The sequence below is a fragment of the Amblyomma americanum genome, chromosome 7, assembly GCF_052857255.1.
Source record: "Amblyomma americanum isolate KBUSLIRL-KWMA chromosome 7, ASM5285725v1, whole genome shotgun sequence".
Classification (NCBI taxonomy): domain Eukaryota; kingdom Metazoa; phylum Arthropoda; class Arachnida; order Ixodida; family Ixodidae; genus Amblyomma; species Amblyomma americanum.
Window position 1 is genome coordinate 26,707,197 of NC_135503.1, and position 23,012 is coordinate 26,730,208.

The 23,012-nt window shown below is 48.4% G+C and overlaps 1 protein-coding gene and 1 non-coding gene across 7 annotated transcripts in view; both read right to left on the reverse strand.

Moving 5' to 3' along the window:
- Positions 1-23,012, reverse strand: part of LOC144098720 (uncharacterized) — a 621,279-nt gene that overhangs the window by 298,192 nt on the left and 300,075 nt on the right. The gene's annotated exons all lie outside the window — the stretch shown is intronic.
- Positions 15,973-16,046, reverse strand: TRNAW-CCA (transfer RNA tryptophan (anticodon CCA)). Its single transcript has one exon. It is a non-coding gene; the product is annotated as a tRNA-Trp (tRNA).

The following is a 23,012-nucleotide window of genomic DNA, read 5'->3' on the forward strand; positions in this document are numbered from 1 at the left end:
CTGGCAGCGCCGATTGCCGATTTAATTGGCACTGCGTTTCTACGCTGACCAGCGTGTGTGCCTGTGTCTGTGTGTACTACGCTCGACCCGGAAGGCACCCACCCTCCATCCCGGCCCAGTCGCTCTGTGGCGAGATCAGAGGAAAGAGACCACGGCGCTGGGAGGAGCCATTTGGCGGCACGGCGACGCTGTCCCGGGGTGGACCTCCGAACGCTTCACGTACACCTCGAGAGAGATATTGTTATTATCGTTGTAATAGGACAAAAAGTAAAGTATACGTCTACAGTCACGCTGCCACCCACGGTTGTATAACGCCCCCTCGTATGCGCTCTATATGAGAAAGAAGGTACGTATGCGGGCAGTAATATGCGCTATAAATTACGTCCATTACTCGGTGTAGAGTTCTTTATGATCTGGGCTTTGCCCTATGGCAACGTGCTGGCTTGTCATATGCTAAGAACGCCTAAGCGAACAAGGACAAGGAGTAGCAGACAACACAAGATCTTATTCTCCCTTTTTACGTCTTTGTTCATTTAGGGCTCTTATTATGTCATGAATCGGTACCAACTTGACTAGTTCCACGATGCAATATGCTGGGCGAGTTGGTTTTTGACTTCAATAACTACAGCGCTCTCTTGTTTGTCTTCTTATTTGTGCCGCCACATGACTAGTTTCTCGTCGTCCTGAAGACGTCGTGGTCTCATGAGTCATGACCAGGTTAACAAGTATGATCAGCGAGCAATGGGCCTATTCTTTCATCTCCTTCTGTATAGAACATTTTGCGAGTACCATCGAGCGAGGTTACTGCAGCTACGCAAACCACCTACTGATCAAGGAACCTTAGTTGCGTTCACGTGTTGGCATCTCCAGCGGAGTTGCTAAGCATTGCTGTAAACGGTAAGTGCACCTCGTTTAGTTTTTACCGTCCGGGTCTGTTGTATTTGTTGACAGGGCTTCGAAACTGCTGGAACTCTCCACTCAGTGTTTTTGTGGAGGGAGATACCAGCCTCTTTCAGCCGGGCTTCGTTCCGCGTGTTTTAATTAACGTCTCCCTCTTCATTAGTGGAAATAGCTATAATACCTGCTCCCACTGTCTTTTAGGTCTCCCGTTATACTTAGTGGTACGGGCAGGGACACTATTTTTAGTTCTTTTATCGTCCCACAATAATTTCTGTGTTTTAGGTTTAGCGTGGTTTGCGTCTGCCATAGACTTTCTTCCAGGGGCCTGAACCTTGCTACAATTGTTTTTTGCTTTCTAAAAAAAAAAAAAAACCTTCCATTTTGGCAACGCCGCAAAACGCGTTCTGTATAAGACAACCGAAACAAGCATAATTGCTCGCTAATCACGCAGCGTTGTACCACGACTTTCTGTCGCGCCAGATCGCCACGATAGGCTGCCTTATTCATCCCCGAAAGATTCTCACCCACCGGTCTAAACGCAGTTTCCGTTGAGGCAATTTGCGTTCCGGGTCAGCATCGATGAATATCAGAGGCACGCTACACCACCTTCCTCAATATCGCCGGTGGAGTTTCTCAAGAAAGCTTTCCTTCCTCTATAGAAACCCGCGCTACGCACGCGAAGAAAACAGAGCTTCCAAAAGCGGCGTGCCGGCTCGGGCGCCGTTGTATTCATCATTACCGATCGTCCAGCGACGCCGCAGCATGCGGTGTGAAAAGCACGCGAGGCGTTAAAAACGGGAACGCATGCACCACTTCGGGAGCTTCTGGCGACGGAGATCCTGAACTGCTCTGCTCTGCTCTGTGCTCAGCCATTATATTCTCGATAGGGCCCAAAGCCGCCGCCAACTCCGCGCGTGCTTGCCTCTGTAACCCAATTACCGTACCTCCGAATGAACAGGAAGCGGTGCTCACTCGAGTGTGGACGATCTGAAACAGTCACGACGGTGGGTGAGGACAACGTGTACTACAGAGAGCGCATGCGTGCTTGAGTGAGTGCGGATAGATGCTATGCAGGGCGGAGCTTTGGTCCCGAACCGCAGCGGCTCCCAAATTTCTGCGTACAAAGAAAGGCCTGCAGGCGAACGCCCTGCCAGCACGCGAGCTTGTTCGCTCACGCGTGAACGGGATGTGAGAGTCTATTCTTGTAGCCCCGTCGTGAATCCATGGCGTGAGTCAAGTAAAAGGTCTGCACGTCGTTTTCAGCACGAAGAAGAAAGCCCTAGTGCGGCTGCTTACCTCGCGTTCGCTTATGTTGAGGAAAGGTGAAAACAATTGCCGAACCTCAGATGCCAGCAGACAATAGCAATGCATTGTAGAGTTTATGTTTTTAGAGGGTAAAATGAATTGCTTAGGCAGAAAAAAAAAATGGTTGAAATGCTTTGTGAGATTGTTGCAGTACGGATAATAATAATAATAATAATAATAATAATAATAATAATAATAATAATAATAATAATAATAATAATAATAATAATAATAATAATAATAATAATTGGTTTGTGGCGAAAGGAAATGGCGCAGTATCTGTCTCATATATCGTTGGACACCTGAACCGCGCCGTAAGGGAAGGGACAAGGGAGGGAGTGAAAGAAGAAGGGAAGAAGGAGGTGCCGTAGTGGAGGGCTCCGGAATAATTTCGACCACCTGGGGATCTTTAACGTGCACTGACATCGCACAGCACACGGGCGCCTTAGCGTTTTTCCTCCATAAAAACGCAACCGCCGCGGTCGGGTTCGAACCCGGGAACTCCGGATCAGTAGCCGAGCGCCCTAACCACTGAGCCACCGCGTTTTCGACGCCGCAAAACTCGACACTGGTTAGAACGAATGGCTGTCGAGATGGATTAGAAAGGGGGCAGTTTTTCTTAGTAAAAAATATAAATTTCTGTTACCGAACAGTCTTCCTTGTGTTTTGCAAGTTTCGTCAAAACGGAATCTCGGTGCCCACAGATGCGGCCTCATGGCAAAGTGGCCTCAAAATATAAACTCCCGACTTTCTTCGGGAATCGGTGCCGGCGATTTTTGCGCATCACCCTTACTGAGGGAGGAGTAAGTTTAATGCTATTAGAATCAGGTCTTCATCTCTGCCAAACTTGAGTTCAGCGTCCCAGCCAAGCTTTAACTCTGCCACAGAAGCATATAGATTTTGCTTATGATGATCCTTTCAAGTTTTAAAGACCTTAGCTGCCCCTTAGGAGGAGAGGCAATCAGCATGACATAGGCCTGCTTCTTCCTTTGTTCCAGATATGATCAGGCGACAAGTGCGCACGCTTAAAAATAACAGCTCAAGTTTCTACATTTAACACGCGTCTGGGGGCGCAGGCTTCCCAGATTTAGGCTCGCGAGGGGTATAGTTTCAACGCAGAAAGTTTGCTGTTGCCGCTGTTGGCTTAGTCAAAGGCGTCTGATGAGAGCTCCCTTTTATTTATTCATGGAAGTAACAACGGAGTAAAAAAAAAAAAGCCCAGCAACAAATGGGCAGAACTTAAAAGAGCAATTAACAGGCCGGCACGGAAGAGAGTACCTGCGTTTACGTTAAACGTAGTGAATGTGAAATGTTCAAGTGCGGCTCTTATCTTCACTGCGCAGACTATGCTTATTTAAATTTCACACATGAGAATACCAAATAATCACAAAGATATTAATAGTTTCACTTGGCTGTTAGGGGGAATTACCTTCAATAACATTCAATCCTTTACTGAAAGCTCCCCGGCCGAACAGCCGGCCCTGTTTACAGTTTCTCGTACGTCGCATTAAAGAGGGCAGTAAAATATAGTTACGAGTTGAGTTTGGGAAATACACACCTCGCCTAATCCGCGGCGTGTGAATATTGCAGAACACTTCCGTGGAAACCAGGTTGCCAGTTCGAATCTTCAAGGGTCTCTCTTAGTGATTCCCGGCGGCGGTTAATTTCTTGCACCATGAGGATCGATGACTCCCGCGAATGCTTGAATATGCGGCGCGAACTGGCGCCGCCAAGTTTTGATTAATGGCTGCAGCGAACAGCGTCTATGCGGTGTCCAAGCGCATTAGTCTTTCCGGACAAAAATGAAGAATGCTATTGCAAACATACGTACAAGTGGGACGCGAGTTACTTGCCGTTTGTCTTCTGCGTCTCGCTCACGTCTCTTGCAAGCTGCGAAAACACAGCGTGAGCTGTGTCATTACACGCGCGACGGGTGGGGGAGCGGGAAAAAAAAATTTGAGGCCGACACAAACACGCGCATGTGCGCTTCATTAGGCCCACAGCTCGCCGCAGCTCGCCGCAGGCAGAAGGTGGAGAAGGATGGGGGGTGGAGGCTTGTACACTTTTTTGGGAACCTGTGTAGCGTTCGAAAGATATATATATATATATATATATATATATATATATATATATATATATATATATATATATATATATATATATATATATATATATATATATATGTATATATATATATATATATATATATATATATATATATATACAAGAGGGCCGAAGGGGCGACTGGGTGTCGTTCTTAACAAATGAGGATGCTCCCGCATCACGCGTATAGAATGCTGCCAGCGCGGGGTGCCCGCCGCGACCCCTGCTGAGGGCGGCGGAATTCTCGCTCGCACCACAAAATGTGTGGAACTGCCTGTAACGGCTCCGTGTGCGGCCGACACGATAAATCATGGCCGATATGTGCCTCCGTTTTTTGCTCCTCGTTTCTCACAGCGCGGGGCGAAACTTCCTGGGCCGATCTTCGGTTTGCGGTCCCTCGCCGGAGATGGAGCGCCTCTCTTATATGCGCCTGGTACGTACCTCCGCGCGCTGTTGGCTTGGGAATGATTAGTATGTGTCCTCTACAATTCACACCTTCCGAGTGAGAATTGCAGTTCGAGGCAAGGATCTTTGTTGGATTTGTGTGTAGCAAAGCACGCCGTGGTGTAGGCCTCACGATTACCTTCCAGTCGAAGCCAGGATTCCCTGGACTGCAATGAAATCTCAGTGAACAGGCGTCGTAATAAAGGAATAATAAGCGCAGAAGAAACACTCTCGAATATGAGTGCAAATAGCTCCGATTTGTTCACCTCCACTTTGAATAGCCTATACGACAACGCTGTGAGGTCTCATCGTATTCGAAAGGCTTGAGCAGCACGATTCAGACACGTCATAACGTCAGCTTGGACGACGACGGTAATAAAATTAATGCAGGCAGTCTTGTACAAGAAATAAACGATAACGGCACAACGTCCACAACCGTATTTGTCTTGGCGCAAATCAAGTGAAGCTCAATCACTATGCAGCGTGATTCAGTTACTGGGCGAAAATGGTCGCTGGAACCAGTCGTTGAGCGTGGTGTCGTTTGCTTGGTACGCGCGTGGGATGAGAAACAGAAAGGATACGGCGCGACTGCGTTCCTGTAGGATGCGTTACAAAGCCACGCACTTTACAGCCTGAGATGACATACACAAAGCGGGCCTCACTACCAGGCAGGCCTCCTCGAGTGCCAAAGTAACGGGCAACACACAAACGGTCGCCTTTTTTCTCCATCCGCGCTTTACATGATGCACTTCTGAAAATACATCGCTCCCCAGACGTCGACCCCGCAGAAAAGCACACCACCTGACCGCCAACGTATAATAACAACAGCATTAAAATAGGCAGTACTGATAAAAGGGCGTCAGAGCTGGGCGCGAGCGCGAGAAACAGGCTTAATAAACCGACCTTCCCGGGCGCAAACATAGACCCGGAAACCATACGGCCCCGCAACTCCTTGCAAGTGCGGTCACGACGGAAGAAAGGTGTTTAGGGAGGAAGGGGAGGGGGGGAGGTGAGATGAAAGTTCTTTACGCCGGCGGCTAACAAATCTGCTCTTAAAACAAACCCTTGTCGGTCGTGCTGATCTTTACGACGTAAGAGCCTCCCGGCCGCGCGCCTGCACTAACACGTAGCACGCGTGCGGTTGCCAACGAGCGCGCACTAAAAAAGCAGCGTCGAGAAAGCGGCTTCGGGGTCCGGCTCGTCGTCGGGGCGGAAGAACAGCAAAGGGGGATGCACCGTGCGCGGGGTATTACGTGAAGTCCGCTCTAAACCAAGAGAACTGAGCTCCCGAGGCCGCACAAGCACGGGTTGCATCCCTTCTTTTATTTTCATTTTTTTTCCTTCCCAGGGTGTTAGAGCGAAGCAGTGCCAGACGCCCCTCCTCCGTTGCTTCGCCACAAGCTTCGTTCTCCCCTTCCCCTCGACAACAAACAGAACGTGTCCGTGGCCTTAGCCCAAGCAAGCGTGGGAGTATAAATTCAAGTGTCGGGCTTGACACAAACGCGAGCCGCCCCTTTCACCGCCCCCCTCACACACACACACACACACACACACAGTTGTCTCCTCTTGGTTGGCGAAAAGCCGCGGCAGTGCCTCGCGCGTTCGTAAGAAAAAAAAGAAAAGAAAGATATAACACCGACGACAAACTCGTGTCGTAAAAACGAAGCGGACGGCCGAACACGCCGGACACGGAAAGAGCAACAAAATAAAGAAAGCTAGGATAAAAACGCGGCGCAAAAGGTCCCACGCGGTTGCTTTCGCGGCGGACGGCTCTGTGTACAGCGTATCAAGGCGCGCAGTTCGTGAGCGACTCCGCCGGCTAGCTAGCCAGTCAGCCAGCAGGCGCCGCGACCTGGGAGATAGGCTGAGAGAGAGAGAGCCGCGTATTTCATTATTTTCTCCGAACGCTTAGTTTTCGTTTTGGTGGCGCGAGCTGGCACCTAACGCGCAGCGGTCTCCCATCTTCCTTTTCCTTTGCTGCCCCCCCCCCAACACACGCACACACCCTGATGTTCCTGGCCACGACGGTCGTCGCATCTGTCGTCTTCGGCCGGGCGCTGGCCGTGCTCTTTGGACGGCGCGACATTCCAACACGCCTGGCGGGCGCGCGTTTGCGCGTTGGCGCGCCTTAACTCACAAGGCGCCCATTGCGGTGCATTTCTTCCCGGGCGGGCTTTCTTTTGTTCAGCCGGGAGTCGCCGACAGGCTCTGTGCGCGCCTATACAGACGCACACGCTGCCGGCCGAAGCTGCAACTCTTTTTGGCAACATTGTGCAATTCAGCACCATAGCCATGACTTAGCCCCTTCCAACCTTTTCCTCTTTCCGGTTCTCATCGCAATAGCCTTCCTCGTCTTGCCCCTTGCGTAAAGTGTGCATCCTTTCCCAAGCTCCAGAGCTGAGCACTTCGCGACGTTATCGTCCAACAGAGAGAGTTGAAAAAGAATGGCCTCTCGCTTTTGTAAGCGCGGGACATGTCTCTCCGTTGACAAGTGCTGCTCTTCGTATTGCGGCCCACCATCAGTTACGCGCGCAACGCTAGGTGAAAGCTGTCATCTTACTATCTGTATTTTTGTTGTTGTTACTGTCTGGCTGGCGATGGAAAGAATGACTAAGTGAGGGCTAGGCAAGACAAGGGGAAAAAGAAGGAGAAAAGCTTCTATTTGTGCCTGATTCAAGGGATGATAATCAAGGTTCATTGACCGCTCTGACTTCTGTTGTGACTGCACGCAACGGGGCGGAGACACAGACGCTTCTGGTGGATGAAGAATTCTGGTAGCATTGGCTGGCGGTAGAATTGGGATATCCGCCATCTCTGCGTGATCTTAGTATTTTGGGGACTTCCGCTGAAATCTTTCCTCGTGCTTTGTGCAAGAAAAAAAAAACACACCGTAAGCATGAACGGTCTCATCCGTTATAACGCCGGCTATAGAAAACAGATATACGGAGAAGAAATCCCCTGAACAAGTTTCATATCAAAACGGGGAAAGAAATACGTTGGCGCTTTGACAAGATTTCATTTTTTTTTTTAAAGGTTTGATATGATTTTCTTAGACGCTGTCCTTTCGAATCGACGTCGAAAAGACGCAGTTAGGGGCATTATGACTTCTTGTTCCGTACAACGCAGACATTAACTGCAAGGTAACGTGCATTAAAATTTCATCTCACAGCCGAATGACGAAAGTTGTTTTAGCGCATAGCAATATGGGCGATGACTTCTGGTTTGCAAGTCAGGCCGTCCCCTCAGCATCTCCTGCGGAGTGCCGAGCTATTCTCCCTCTGCCTAAGCGCACATCTTTACCCTGAAACTCGACGCTCTGGCCAAGGGCAGGCCAGCCACTCACGTAGGAGAGCCACAGAGCTGCCGATGGTGAAGTATCCAAACAGCCGGGCAGCCCACACCGAGCTCTCGTGGCCTTGCGCAGAGGTGAAGTATTGGAGAGCTTTGTCAACAGCGCAGCCTCTCTTGGGAAGTGACTCGGAAAACGCAAGGTGCCCCTGGGAGACAGGGACGGGTTTATTAGACGGCAGGCTCATCGAAGGTCGCCCCCTCTTTCTGCAGTCATAGTAGGTGCTTGGAAGAGACGCAGGGCATCGTCGCGTTCTGACGTGATAGGTGTGTACAGCAAACAGCACACGCAGGAGTGGTCCTCGCGATGCGAGGGGTCTATATAGATATCGGAATGCTGTATCTCGCGCACTCGCGCCAAGACCACTGCCCAGCTGGCACCGCGCGTCCCTGTACCCGGGGTGCTGGAACGCTATGGGGGGCAAGTATACCGCATTTACTCGCATACAGCCGCGGCTGTGTCAGCTGAGAGCGATCGAACGCAAATGTCTGGTGCATGCACTGCACTTTAGAATTTGTGACGGATTCCAAGCATTCAGAGATTGTGGAAATGGCCAGCTCAAGGTTGTAGCGTTAGCAGACAGCAATTTGCTAACGCTCTTAAAAGTCCTATACGGGGATTCGATTTTGGGCTTCATCCCAACCGAGAATTCAGGGGAACAGTGAGTGATCAGAGAATTTAGCGGCTGATCAGCTGCAACCCATGCACTAACACAGCTGCTACTGGTTTTTATATGCACACGGTGCAGCAAACCTGCGCTCTAAAGCAAGGCAGAATCACAGTCACACACAGACAAAAAAGAATTACATGCACAAACGAAGCTGTTCTTTTTGACGGACGCCAGCCATCCTCTTCACACCACCCTCGAACACTGCGATTTGAAAAAAAAAAAAAAAGGCTTCCGGACCCGTATCGCTGTGGAACCGTCAACGTTTCTTTGATCCTGTATTTCCAAGTCTCCACAGAGAGCTACCTGCCACGTAGAACTGCTGCCGTCGAAATGACCCCAATGATGATGAAAACAACCACGCAAGATTTATTATGATACTACAGCCAACCCCACTGGTACAGGATAGGAGTGATAAGAATAATAAATGAACCCAAACGCAATGAATTTTCTCTGTAAAGGAACGAATCTCAGTCAAAAGGTCTTTTATTCTAGCAAGACTCAAGAAACACGAACGTTTCGTTTCGGTCCATGTTAGCATGCTCTGAAGATTCACAGCCTTTGTGCAATTGGAAAAGGGATTTGCTTTCGCAGCGTTTTCCTCGGCACTGCAGATGTGAAAAAAGAAATCCTATCATTTCAGTTGTGATTTCTTTCGTTTGAACAGGTAAGCAATTCAAAGTCAGTTACAGCGCTTTTGGTTCCCGTCTTATAACACCGAATTTCGTGAATGGAGCGGAGAATCCACCTTCTTCTCAAGATGTGGCGCCCCCTGGCAAGTGCTCGAAAATTCCATAAAACTGTTTGAAAACAAACTCACGTGGGCAACGCAGGCGCGATCCGGTTCCACGGAGCGCCAACTGCGCACGCGAAGTGACAAGTGCTTGCGTGACAGCTACCGCCATCTGTCGCTTGCGCCTGTCGCTAACATGAACTTCGCATACGCATTAGAAGAGTTTTCAACCAGTTGAGCTCGAGGCGGAGAGGAGCGCATGCGCAGAGCGGCCGTATGAAAAAAGGCGGATTTCGCGTGGATTTGTATTGGTAAGAGAGCGAAATAAATTGAGGAAGAGGCTAACTGGGCTGCATGTCAGCTCTAAGCAGCCCATGACGACGACAGCATTCTAAGTGGAGACTGTATTCCGTGTGAAGCCTTGTGCCGGCTTACACCAACGAGCCATGGAAAGAAAAATGATAGGTGTAACGTTAAGAGACCGGAAACGGGCGGAGTGGGTGAGGAAACAAACGCGGGTTAATGACATCCTCTTCGAAATCAAGAGGAAGAAATGGCCTTGGACAGGGCACGTAATGCGAAGGCAAGATAGCCGCTGGTCCTTAAGGGTAACGGAGTGGATTCCAAGAGAAGACAAGCGTAGCAAGGGGCGGCAGAAGGTTAGGCGGGCGGATGAGATTAAGAAGTTTGCAGGCATAGGGTGGGCGCAGCTGGCAAAGGACAGGGTTAATTGGAGAGACATGGGAGAGGCCTTTGCCCTGCAGTGGGTGCAGTCAGGCTGGTGATGATGATGATGATGATGATGATGATGACACCAACAACATAACTGCGTCGGCTGCACAAACTAATGCCAACTCAAATCCTTTAACCCATGAAATGAATTGTACTTGATTTTTTCCGCAAGACGCGGTGTCCGGTCGAGAGAAAGAAGGGCAGCTTGCGACCGCGCGAACACGGAACGTGTCGTGATCTATTCGATCAGGCAGCTCTGAAGGGCGGAAGTTCAACGGCAAGCGACGGCGGTGCCCGCATGAGCGCGGCCAGGGGTCGCGAGCGTTACCGCCCGCAGCATTTCAAACGCCATCGCCCACTCCCCAGGATCGCGTGCCTACGTGAGCACACACGGGCCTCTGCGAAAGGAGCGTTGCACAGGCACGAAGGGAGGACGGCAGAGGCGTATGTGCCGACCGCCGCGCCGCTCCTTTGTCAAATTCGCACGCCTATAGTACATGTAGGTATACCTGCCCGCACACAGCGCTCGCCGCAACGCGGACCGTGCTGAGATATTTCATTTCGCAGTTCGGCGCATTTAAGTTTTGCGAAGGAAAAATTTACGCGCGGGAATGCGTAAGCCACAGGACACACGCTGAGAAATGCAGTTTGTAAGAAAAAGGGCATATGTGCAGGTATGTATACGACAAAATACTGATCGAAGTAAAAAAAAAAATAACGGTTATTCGGGAGGCAGGTACACACCGCAGGAACAATTTCTTCTATGAAGCAAAAACCCGCCGCGGTGGCTCAGTGGTTAGGGCGCTCGACTACTGATCCGGAGTTCCCGGGTTCGAACCCGACCGCGGCGGCTGCGTTTTTATGGAGGAAAAACGCTAAGGCGCCCGTGTGCTGTGCGATGTCAGTGCACAATAAAGATCCCCAGGTGGTCGAAATTATACCGGAGCCCTCCACTACGGCACCTCATTCTTCCTTTCTTCTTTCACTCCCTCCCTTGTCCCTTCCCTTACGGCGCGGTTCAGGTGTCCAACGATATATGAGACAGATACTGCGCCATTTCCTTTCCACAAAAACCAATTATTATTATTATGAAGCAAAAAGGAAAGATGAAAGAACGAGAGAAGGAAAGAAAGAACAGAAAGGAAAGAAAGGAAGTGAAGAAGAAAGGAAAGGCATGAAGAAAAGAGAAAGAAATAAAGAGAGAAAGAAGAAAATAAATAGAGAAAGAAGGAAAGAAAGAAAGAATGAGCGAAGCAAAGAAAGAGAGAACGGATGAAAAAAAGGAGCCTAATTAATAACCGATCATGCTGTCCGCGATTTCAACAGAGTAATCGCATCTATGCGGGCAGAGTAGCACCTTAATGCTTCAGTGTTAATCGAAAGAAGAACTAATGCATGTCCTGGCTTTTCGGAGTCCTCCGTCGGCATGATGAAATAAATGGCTCTTTCCATTCATAACAAAGGGGTCGAAAGAAAAGCGTTCCGAATATGGTGACTGTAAGAGTTCGGTTAAGAGCCCTAAAGTGTACTCCATGTGAAGAGAGCAAGAAATCTATCCACAAACGCACGGAATTCAAAAGAAAGGTCCATGAGCGCATCCCAATCGCGGTGATATCATATAATGACCATCCAGGGATAGCTGATGGTTCACTTTGACTACGCATTTTAGCCACGGTCGTTGCGCAATGTTATCCAGGCATAGAAGACAAAAAAATTCTAAGGCAATAAAAGGAGGTTTCGGACTGCTAAACACAGAGGTTCACCAGCGAACCTAGTTAAAAGAGTTTTACCTAACTTACGAAAATCGGACCATGCATACGCGAGCTTTCACGAAACGAGCGGCTGCGCATTATGACGGTTTCCCTGTCTGCCCCCACCCCATCCTGCTGCTCTCATTTGTTTTTTCGTTATCATCCCGGTCATTTCGTTCCTGCGTAAACTGAAGCAGCCTCGAGAGAGCCTCCGACTTCCGTAAAATTAGACATCGCGGAAGCATCTTGCGCTGCGCCTATGCTGCCCCTGTTTGCTTAATCTGGCCGTACACATCCAACCGGCTGTCTACCGCTTCCATTTCATTTTATTTTTATTGTCTTCCAGTACGTTTTCTACGTTTTCCAAGCGAAGAAGGTCGTACGCAGTTCAGATAAGGGTACAGCCTGTACCGCTTTCTTCCTCTCATTTTTTGTTTACTTGTAGACCGAGTCTACATCTCTTCGCTCGCACGGAAGCCCCGCAGCACGCCATAGGACCGTTCTCACGGGTGTGGAGGGGGGCTTCCGCCTTTAGCGAAAGGCCGTCGCGTAAACGACGCGTGGATGGAGGAGGCGGAGGAGGAAGCCGTGTTTACAGAAGCCGGATGCTGGCGTCCACTGTAGCCGGCCAGACTCGACCGAGTCTATGTAAATTATACGCAGGCCAGGAAAGAAGGAAGCAGTGCAAAGGCCTGCCGAGGCGAAAACGAGCGAATGAACGACGCGGACATGGATCAGCGCCACCTGGGCTAATGCTGGCGCTGCTGCTGCTGCGGCACGCCGCGTGAGAGCGGGCTCGCCGTTAGTGCAACCAGAGGCAGCGCCGGTGGTCGTTATCATCGCCCGCCCGCCCGCACACCGCCGTCGCGATAGAGGCATTTCCGTGTGCGTGGAAAAAGTCTCGCAGGCATTTCAAATTGCTCATCTGGAGGTGAACCGTGCACATGTTTTCTTTTATTTATTTCTTTCCTTCTTCTTTCCCTTGTTTTCTTTCTTTTATTTTTTTTATGCTCCGGAAAACCTGCGATGTAAGAAACGAAGGGCAGTTAGACAGTGGTGGGGTTTTCTAGTTTGGTTACTTAAGTTTTAGGGTCCTGTTCGATCACGCTGTTATCTCATTCTATGTATTAGCGGCCTCCTATTCGAGCACGTACGTCGATATTGCTGTTAGTGAAGCGTCTCCAAAGTGGATATGAATTGCCCCTAGTCGCTCTTCTGGACATAGGTCAACGATAGGGCAGGTAAACAGGATAAATTCAAAAATGTTTTTTTTTCATGTCTCCAACCGAACCGTTGCACACTGCACTTGCTGGGTATTGATAAGGAGAGCCAAGAAAAGGGAACGTAAGTGGCACGTAACGTCGACGGTGGCGGTAATGGCGGTTAGGTTGTTTTCAACGCAATTGGGGCGATGACAAATTAGCCACATAATTGCCCGCACATTTCAACCACCTTTCGGACAAGGTTTATGACTGTTTTTCTTCAAGCACGGGAAAAGAACACCACGTGCAGCATTCGAATAAGTCCGGTGAGGCGTCGTAAACGATACTGCAGCTACTATTATACTTTTTCAAACTGAAGTTCCCAAGCTACGCTCTAACTTTACTTGCTGGGAATGGCGCCCTCTCGGAGGTTTCGTCATCAAAGGCTCACTATGCATTTGGTGTAGCAATATATATATATATATATATATATAAATATATATATATATATATATATATATATATATATATATATATATATATATATATATATATATATATATATATATATATATATATATATATATATATATATATATATAAGTTAAAGGAAATGAGGGGCCCGTTTGACAAATTTATGAAGGGAGCCAACAGTCACCGAAACCAAGGTGCATAGGGGAACGTTAATTTTTTTTTTTAATGTGTTATGCTTATCAGTAGGGTAATAATTCTTAGATTAATAAATCGCTTAAAGAAAATTACTTATAAAGCAGCAGAAAAAACAACCATGCCGCCGGTGGGATCCGAACCCACGACCTCCGAATATCGCGTCCGGTGCTCTTACCAACTGAGCTACGGCGACGGCTGTCCAATCTGCTGCTCTCGTGGGTATTTATGTTTACTGGGTGTAAGCGAGCCTTGAGAGTGTTCACCAGCGCCACCCTCGACCACAGCGGCGGACGTAGCACGTCCTGTAATACCGCGAGCGTGACGTAGAACGTCATCTAACGGCGAGGGCGGAAACTGTGCGAGAGCCCTCTTATACTACCTTTGGCACTAAGACTGCCAGAACCGAGACCCTCGTTAAGCTATCAGCAGACAAGTTAAAGGAAATGAGGGGCCCGTTTGACAAATTTATGAAGGGAGCCAACAGTCACCGAAACCAAGGTGCATAGGGGAACGTTAATTTTTTTTTTTAATGTGTTATGCTTATCAGTAGGGTAATAATTCTTAGATTAATAAATCGCTTAAAGAAAATTACTTATAAAGCAGCAGAAAAAACAACCATGCCGCCGGTGGGATCCGAACCCACGACCTCCGAATATCGCGTCCGGTGCTCTTACCAACTGAGCTACGGCGACGGCTGTCCAATCTGCTGCTCTCGTGGGTATTTATGTTTACTGGGTGTAAGCGAGCCTTGAGAGTGTTCACCAGCGCCACCCTCGACCACAGCGGCGGACGTAGCACGTCCTGTAATACCGCGAGCGTGACGTAGAACGTCATCTAACGGCGAGGGCGGAAACTGTGCGAGAGCCCTCTTATACTACCTTTGGCACTAAGACTGCCAGAACCGAGACCCTCGTTAAGCTATCAGCAGACAAGTTAAAGGAAATGAGGGGCCCGTTTGACAAATTTATGAAGGGAGCCAACAGTCACCGAAACCAAGGTGCATAGGGGAACGTTAATTTTTTTTTTTAATGTGTTATGCTTATCAGTAGGGTAATAATTCTTAGATTAATAAATCGCTTAAAGAAAATTACTTATAAAGCAGCAGAAAAAACAACCATGCCGCCGGTGGGATCCGAACCCACGACCTCCGAATATCGCGTCCGGTGCTCTTACCAACTGAGCTACGGCGACGGCTGTCCAATCTGCTGCTCTCGTGGGTATTTATGTTTACTGGGTGTAAGCGAGCCTTGAGAGTGTTCACCAGCGCCACCCTCGACCACAGCGGCGGACGTAGCACGTCCTGTAATACCGCGAGCGTGACGTAGAACGTCATCTAACGGCGAGGGCGGAAACTGTGCGAGAGCCCTCTTATACTACCTTTGGCACTAAGACTGCCAGAACCGAGACCCTCGTTAAGCTATCAGCAGACAAGTTAAAGGAAATGAGGGGCCCGTTTGACAAATTTATGAAGGGAGCCAACAGTCACCGAAACCAAGGTGCATAGGGGAACGTTAATTTTTTTTTTTTTAATGTGTTATGCTTATCAGTAGGGTAATAATTCTTAGATTAATAAATCGCTTAAAGAAAATTACTTATAAAGCAGCAGAAAAAACAACCATGCCGCCGGTGGGATCCGAACCCACGACCTCCGAATATCGCGTCCGGTGCTCTTACCAACTGAGCTACGGCGACGGCTGTCCAATCTGCTGCTCTCGTGGGTATTTATGTTTACTGGGTGTAAGCGAGCCTTGAGAGTGTTCACCAGCGCCACCCTCGACCACAGCGGCGGACGTAGCACGTCCTGTAATACCGCGAGCGTGACGTAGAACGTCATCTAACGGCGAGGGCGGAAACTGTGCGAGAGCCCTCTTATACTACCTTTGGCACTAAGACTGCCAGAACCGAGACCCTCGTTAAGCTATCAGCAGACAAGTTAAAGGAAATGAGGGGCCCGTTTGACAAATTTATGAAGGGAGCCAACAGTCACCGAAACCAAGGTGCATAGGGGAACGTTAATTTTTTTTTTTAATGTGTTATGCTTATCAGTAGGGTAATAATTCTTAGATTAATAAATCGCTTAAAGAAAATTACTTATAAAGCAGCAGAAAAAACAACCATGCCGCCGGTGGGATCCGAACCCACGACCTCCGAATATGGCGTCCGGTGCTCTTACCAACTGAGCTACGGCGACGGCTGTCCAATCTGCTGCTCTCGTGGGTATTTATGTTTACTGGGTGTAAGCGAGCCTTGAGAGTGTTCACCAGCGCCACCCTCGACCACAGCGGCGGACGTAGCACGTCCTGTAATACCGCGAGCGTGACGTAGAACGTCATCTAACGGCGAGGGCGGAAACTGTGCGAGAGCCCTCTTATACTACCTTTGGCACTAAGACTGCCAGAACCGAGACCCTCGTTAAGCTATCAGCAGACAAGTTAAAGGAAATGAGGGGCCCGTTTGACAAATTTATGAAGGGAGCCAACAGTCACCGAAACCAAGGTGCATAGGGGAACGTTAATTTTTTTTTTAATGTGTTATGCTTATCAGTAGGGTAATAATTCTTAGATTAATAAATCGCTTAAAGAAAATTACTTATAAAGCAGCAGAAAAAACAACCATGCCGCCGGTGGGATCCGAACCCACGACCTCCGAATATCGCGTCCGGTGCTCTTACCAACTGAGCTACGGCGACGGCTGTCCAATCTGCTGCTCTCGTGGGTATTTATGTTTACTGGGTGTAAGCGAGCCTTGGTGAACACTCTCAAGGCTCGCTTACACCCAGTAAACATAAATACCCACGAGAGCAGCAGATTGGACAGCCGTCGCCGTAGCTCAGTTGGTAAGAGCACCGGACGCGATATTCGGAGGTCGTGGGTTCGGATCCCACCGGCGGCATGGTTGTTTTTTCTGCTGCTTTATAAGTAATTTTCTTTAAGCGATTTATTAATCTAAGAATTATTACCCTACTGATAAGCATAACACATTAAAAAAAAAATTAACGTTCCCCTATGCACCTTGGTTTCGGTGACTGTTGGCTCCCTTCATAAATTTGTCAAACGGGCCCCTCATTTCCTTTAACTTGTCTGCTGATAGCTTAACGAGGGTCTCGGTTCTGGCAGTCTTAGTGCCAAAGGTAGTATAAGAGGGCTCTCGCACAGTTTCCGCCCTCGCCGTTAGATGACGTTCTACGTCACGCTCGCGGTATTACAGGACGTGCTACGTCCGCCGCTGTGGTCGAGGGTGGCGCTGGTGAACACTCTCAAGGCTCGCTTACACCCAGTAAACATAAATACCCACGAGAGCAGCAGATTGGACAGCCGTCGCCGTAGCTCAGTTGGTAAGAGCACCGGACGCGATATTCGGAGGTCGTGGGTTCGGATCCCACCGGCGGCATGGTTGTTTTTTCTGCTGCTTTATAAGTAATTTTCTTTAAGCGATTTATTAATCTAAGAATTATTACCCTACTGATAAGCATAACACATTAAAAAAAAAAAAAATTAACGTTCCCCTATGCACCTTGGTTTCGGTGACTGTTGGCTCCCTTCATAAATTTGTCAAACGGGCCCCTCATTTCCTTTAACTTGTCTGCTGATAGCTTAACGAGGGTCTCGGTTCTGGCAGTCTTAGTGCCAAAGGTAGTATAAGAGGGCTCTCGCACAGTTTCCGCCCTCGCCGTTAGATGACGTTCTACGTCACGCTCGCGGTATTACAGGACGTGCTACGTCCGCCGCTGTGGTCGAGGGTGGCGCTGGTGAACACTCTCAAGGCTCGCTTACACCCAGTAAACATAAATACCCACGAGAGCAGCAGATTGGACAGCCGTCGCCGTAGCTCAGTTGGTAAGAGCACCGGACGCGATATTCGGAGGTCGTGGGTTCGGATCCCACCGGCGGCATGGTTGTTTTTTCTGCTGCTTTATAAGTAATTTTCTTTAAGCGATTTATTAATCTAAGAATTATTACCCTACTGATAAGCATAACACATTAAAAAAAAAATTAACGTTCCCCTATGCACCTTGGTTTCGGTGACTGTTGGCTCCCTTCATAAATTTGTCAAACGGGCCCCTCATTTCCTTTAACTTGTCTGCTGATAGCTTAACGAGGGTCTCGGTTCTGGCAGTCTTAGTGCCAAAGGTAGTATAAGAGGGCTCTCGCACAGTTTCCGCCCTCGCCGTTAGATGACGTTCTACGTCACGCTCGCGGTATTACAGGACGTGCTACGTCCGCCGCTGTGGTCGAGGGTGGCGCTGGTGAACACTCTCAAGGCTCGCTTACACCCAGTAAACATAAATACCCACGAGAGCAGCAGATTGGACAGCCGTCGCCGTAGCTCAGTTGGTAAGAGCACCGGACGCGATATTCGGAGGTCGTGGGTTCGGATCCCACCGGCGGCATGGTTGTTTTTTCTGCTGCTTTATAAGTAATTTTCTTTAAGCGATTTATTAATCTAAGAATTATTACCCTACTGATAAGCATAACACATTAAAAAAAAATTAACGTTCCCCTATGCACCTTGGTTTCGGTGACTGTTGGCTCCCTTCATAAATATATATATATATATATATATATATATATATATATATATATATATATATATATATATATATATATATATATATATACATATATATATATATATATATATATATATATATATATATATATATATATATATATATATATATATATATATATATATATATATATATATATATATATATATATATATATATATATATATATATATATATATATATATATATATATATATATATATATATATACAGATTGAATGCCTACTGCGGGTGACCATGCAGTGCTCAGTAAGCCAGCTGAAATACGTCTCGCTAAAACATATCAGCGTACTCTTTGCATATCAGATGAGAGCGCGTAAAAAGTGCAAGACATCACCTTGTGTGTGTGATATCACTGTAGTTCATGATTTGACACCGATGGTTAATGGATTTCTTACCGTGTATTACATCCATTGGTCTCGCGGAGGGTTCTACAAATGATGAAGGCAGTGGTTTTTGGTTCATGCGGTACACCCGTGTTTCAGCTCATGGCGAGAGTACACTTCGATGACTTGCTTAAAGGCACTGCGACGTTCTCGAACGTTTCATGCATCTCACAAAAATGTTGATGGCGAAAACTGGAGGGAACATTTAAGCTCCGCCTTAAGGGCATGACGCGGTCGCGTTAATATGCTAATGTAGTACATATATACAGAATTGGCTATTCTCGGCTTTGCATTCATAGATCCCTGGCAGTCCTCATCCACTCCCAGTGCAGTTGTGCAGTGGTTAAGCCATGCGCCACTACCCTTCGATGACAGGTGCTGCCACCGGTGGGGCTTTTGCAAGCCAGGTTGCTCTCCCCGAGCAACCTCACGCGACCAATTATTCATTTGACTGCCATGGTGGTGAGTTCGCTCACAATCCGGTGGGCAAGTTGTGACGACTCCACAAGGTCACGTGACCTAGGTGGCCTACCTAGGATGCTTCTCCGGGAATTTTTCACTCAGAACGCCGACGAGGACGGAGACTGACTTTCTGCACAACGGGAGCCATGTTGTGACAGTCCAACAGAGGACAACAACAAGAACGCTATCGCGTTGAAAAAACTTGCATTGTCAATGCTCCCCGTCCGGAGCAGAGCTTTCACTATAGAGAAGTGACTTATTTTGAGTTGCATGAGCAACTGAGCGTCAGTACACTAGTGCCTCTACTCCGTATGGAACGATGGACAGCGGCAAAGGTCTGTGCGCATGCTGAGCTTTAAAGCAGGCATGCTTCTGAGACTACGGTGCACCCAGCCGCTAATACCAGAAAGCAGACGAGCACGCCAGAACTGCACTGAACTTCCCCTTCCTTAACAACTAGGAGCCAAGAGCTTGAGCCGTATGCACATCGTCCATTGATATGCCTTGCTTCCGCGTGAAATGCAAGTGCCCATTACATGTATACCCCGCCTCTCCAAATGTGGAAACGGTCCCACTGATAGCGTCCGTCCCGACTTCAACCGACTGATAAAGCGTCCAGGGCATTATCGCTCTAAGCGGAACAGCGCTCGCTCTATTCGGAGGCCAGCGGAGGAAGGAGAGCCGACAACGCTCACGCCAGTTTCGGACCAACCGGTCGCAAATCGCGAAGGCGTGGAACATTCAGGCCGTTAATTCGGGCGTAACGCTTTCCTCTCGCGGAGCCGAAGGTATATACACTGCACGCTTGAACTTTCGAGAAGCTATACCGCGCAAATCCAGTAGCCACGCCGCGAGAACCCTCGTATAAAACCTACCCGGGAATATTTACGAGCCGATCCACTTCACGTCCCGCTCGCGGGATGGACGCGCACGGCAGGCGAGGGGGACGACGCCTCGGAAATGAAAAATGGGCGCGTTCATCGCTTTGCGGAAGAGACGAATGGCGCTCGTCTCGTGCGTTTCATTATCGCCCCTATCTCGCAGGTTGTTCCCGACTGGAGCTGCTGTCCCAGCGAGAACACAGCGATGTTGACGGAAGAGCTATTTCCTGCCCAGTCGACGTCCGTAGTGTGGTTCATTTTACAGCGTCCTGCGCTATCTCCGCACAGCCTGTCCCCCCCTCCCTTTCGTCTACAGGAACACGGTGAATGCAACGCTGACCTCTCATATAAGCGTTTTTCTAGAACCCTCTTTTCCTCCTATACCTTACAGCAAGTCTTGTAACACTTTTTTTTCTCGGCTTTTGTTTATTCCTTACCGATTGTCTCGAACAAATTCACATTCGGCCCGCGTCTCGTCCAGGGACGAGATTTCACGTCAGCTCGCAATTCTTCACGTACGACTTTTACTGTCGAGTCCCGTTACACCTCCTCGCCACCGTGTACGGCTATCGATATCCGCACCGTCCAGTGTAGTCTATGTATACTCCGGTTTTGTTTATTAGTTTATGCCGGTGGGCGTCGGCGGGTGGCGCGGCTGTTTCCTTTCGCCCATCGCGTTTTTATTGCCCCGTACTGAGCGCCTCGTTTTACGTAACGACAGACCGTTTCCTGAATTCCGTGAGCCGTGTAATCGTCCGACGGCTCTCTCCTCTTTTCGAGCGGCGCCGCGAAGCCCCGATGCGCCTGGTGCCGTTATCGAGAGTACAGGTGTTTTCCTACTTGCTCGGGACTTTCGCCAAATATTCGGGGGTGCAGCTTTTTATTGCGCTCGCTCTTTCTTCATTTCTTGTCTTTTTTTTCCCCGCCAGCGACAAATTTTTGAGGACCTGCCCTGAGAACAACGGTTTTGTCGTCGTATTCCATGACCAAAAACATGCGTTCAAGCGTGAGGCGATAAGGATGTGCCGTAAATTCGATGCATTGAATTATGTGGTTTATATACCGAAGGAGGCCCCGAAGTGTGGGATGTCTAATGCACCTCCTTTTACAAAATGAAAAAAAAAAAAAATAAGCGGTTTAGCTACAAGGAAGGTATGCCTAAACCGCAATGATCATGTGGATAGTATAGAGTTGGCCTGCTCTTTGTAGTGTGCTATCAGTCGCCATATCATCCAGGCAATAGACATAGCAGGCGGCGCTTTCTTAGGAGGCGCGACACAGGCATCGACATCACTTCTTCGCCTCGGCGACCTGGGAGAGGATTAGGAGTCGTTGGTTTCATTAATTTATCTATTCATCCTTACTATCGCTAATTCAGGAGAAACATGATAAAGCGTTGGGTTTCAAGTTAGGCGCTCTATTTCCTGCTAGTCCAAGTGCGACTTTTGCTTGCGAACACTACGGCAGGTGGTTTGATTTCTTGGCACCTTGCTCAACACCGGCGATTTATTGGGCCTCAAGTTGCCGCTTTTAGAATGATAGCTGGTTTGTTTTAGTACTGCTAGCTTTGTGACTTTTTCGCTTCGCTCGAAGGCAAATTGTGTGGGAGTGATTTGCGTACTTTGGTCCTTTGTTAGAATGGCCCTATCAAAACGCTGAGTCAAAGCGCACCGCAAGAATAGGGCAATCACAGAAGAATAACTGGCGTCTATGCGAAGGGAAAGTGAGCAGCTTTCTGAAGCCCGCTTAAGTGAGCACTTTTTGCGAAATCATTTTCTTTTCATATCAAGGGTGTAGCGTGAGTTCAAAGCCGCTTACGAAAATTGCCTCACTTTAAAGCAAACAAAGACCTGCGGCCTGTACTTAGATGATAATGGATTTTTATGGCGCAAGGACATCTATGGCCAAAGAGCGCCATGACACAAGGTATTTTCTTCTGCTCAAGGTGGGGTCAAATACCCATTTTACAAGCATTTCACCCTAAATAAGCCGAGCACCAGACTAGGGGAAAGCTTGTACCCACTGTATCACCGGTGGGTACCCGGCGGTACTGAGTATCGAGCCCCGCACCTCCCGAATGCGAGGCGGATGCACAACCACTCGGTCACCGCTGCGGTGCAGCGGCCTGTACTATGAGGTGTTTTAACGAACAGAACATCGTTGAAGGGGTCATGCAGAAAACTGAATATTCAACGCATTTAAAGGACAAAAAAAAAGATCTCACAGTTTTCGTGACTTATTCCAGCGCACTGCGTTGGTGGAAGGAAACTTCTTTATTACTATTACCACATTACTACCTGCGCTCAAAGGTTCATTTCGCTGTGAAAAACGTGGTTAGCAGGCAAATTGTAAACAGCGTGAGGCTTCAACTTGCCGCTAAGAATCACACTTCATAATACAAAACACAAGCTTTCCAGAAGAAAGCTGAAGTACAAAGAAATCTACGCCGCTCTCTTGAAAATCTCATCAGGATTTTCCTCGAAATGAACCACCTATCCCGCAAGAACGTTCTACTAAAGCATATATCTTCTAAACTGGGCTTTGTTTTGTGCATGGAACCTAAGCAAGATGCAGCAGTTTTATGAGTGAACCTTGTCTCTGTGGCTATGAGTCTGTCCCTTGCTCAGGCGTACTGCCAAAAACGCAAGTTAGTCCCCCCACTGTTTCAAATCAAATTCTATCATCTGATATCATTCTGGGGAAACGTCAGAAGAGTATTCAAGACATTGAAATCCGAGTGCCGAAGGCTCTTCCCCGGCTGACTTCAGACATTACTTCAGTGTGGTCTGCGCCCGTGGGGTTGCATTCGTTTCTTTACACAAATTGCCACAACCGCCGCAGGAGTCCTGTACTTGAAT